Genomic DNA, 1,809 nt, shown 5'->3' on the forward strand with positions numbered 1-1,809 from the left:
CTCCACTCTTCAGTAGGAGAGCACAGGGAAGGAGCAGAAGTCTTGCCTCACTGTGTTAGTCCAGGTAGACTAAAGAAACAAATTCATAGACACTCATTTGTGTGTAAGAGAGAGCTTTATATCAAAGAGCAATCGCACATTAAGAAAACATCCCAGCCCAGTCCAAATCAAGTCCATAAGTCCAATATTAGCCCATATGTCCAATACCAATCTATAAATTCCTCTTCAGATTCACAAAACACAACCAATGATGCCTAATGCAGGACTCATAGGCCAGTGGGTGGCAAGTCTTATGGATCCAGTGGCGGTGGAAGCATCTCAGCACTAGCAGGGGTCTCCACGTGCCTCCTCCAGCTCCAGGGCTCTAGCCTAACTCCATGTGTCTTGTCATCAGGAATACAGAGAGTGAGTTTCTCCTGCCTCCAGTGAGCTATTTATCTCCATCACACAGGCTGAACTCCACCCCTTAGCAAGTTGACAGATTATGTAACCGCCACATTCACACAACTCTAGATTTGAGTTCTGGCTCTGTTGCTTAGTAGCTGAGTGACTTTGGCTCGGCTGCTCAATCTCTCTGAAGCCTCGTTCTTCCTCTGTAATATACACACAGAAGCCGAAAGGTGTGATCATTAATATTGGCATTGCCGCCAAATGGCCTGGGTTTGAAGTCCTCTCCTACATATGCAGGGCCTTCAGAAAGTTTGTGGGAAAAGTGTATTCGCTTTCCATTCCATTTCCCCCCCAGCTTTTTTGAAGCCCTTCATATTGGTTATGAAGCTGCTGAGCTTCAGTTTCATATGAGAAAAATTGAGCTAATAATCATAGGTACTCCTGGAATTGCTGTGGAAATTACAAATAAGATCGTGCCAGTTCCCAGCACAGTGCCAGCACACGGGGGCACTCACAGAGGGCGGCTGGAGCTATTATCACAGAAAGCATCTGGCATGGTCGCCCAGGTGGAATCTAATTGATGCTGATTCAAGGAAATCACAGGTGTGTCAATTCAGACTACGTTCCATAAGGTTTTCAATGACTAATTCTTCAGAAGTAAATTTCCAGGCCAGTCTTCCAAGTAGCCTTGCAGTAGACTTGAATGTTCAACCTTTCAGTTAGCAGCCAAGTGTGTGATCTGTTTGTGCCACACAGGGACTCCTTGACACATTGAGCTTCCGAAACTGAATCCCTATGGGAGCAGACAGTCTTATCATTCTCCCTTGGAGCGGCTGGTGGGTTTGAACCACTGACTTTGCTGTTAGCAGCCGGCAGTGCCACTAGGGCTCCTTCTTGATATATTAACCAAGTCCAACCCAACCACTGCTATCAATTTGATTCCAACGTCCGAGACTATGGATCCTCACATCAAGCACTCACCATTACCCAGCCCAGTCCGACGCACAGTGACCTATGGGGCAGGGTGGAGCTTCCAGGCTGTAACGCTGTACGGGAGTAGAAAGCCTTCATCTTTCTCCTGAGGAGCAGTTTTGTAACTACTGACCTTGGAGTTAGCAGCCCAAAGCATAACCCACTAGGGAACCCCGACTCCTTGTCATCTTAATTCACCATCGTTGTGAGCTCACCGCCACCCCCTGTCTTTCCTCAAGTCAAGCAAGGTCCATCTACGTGCCCCCCAGTCCTTACTCCTCCTTAGGACATGTACACTTAACTCCCTCTCGCTCCTCGGATCTGCATTTGGGTACACTAGCCAGCAAGGCAAAGTTCAAGAACAACGAGAAATGGGAGTCCTTCCAATCGGGACGCTACTCAGCTGGAACACTGTTTACGCGACAAGAACTCAGCACGCTGGAAGAA

Source organism: Tenrec ecaudatus, chromosome 9, assembly GCF_050624435.1.
Source record: "Tenrec ecaudatus isolate mTenEca1 chromosome 9, mTenEca1.hap1, whole genome shotgun sequence".
Classification (NCBI taxonomy): domain Eukaryota; kingdom Metazoa; phylum Chordata; class Mammalia; order Afrosoricida; family Tenrecidae; genus Tenrec; species Tenrec ecaudatus.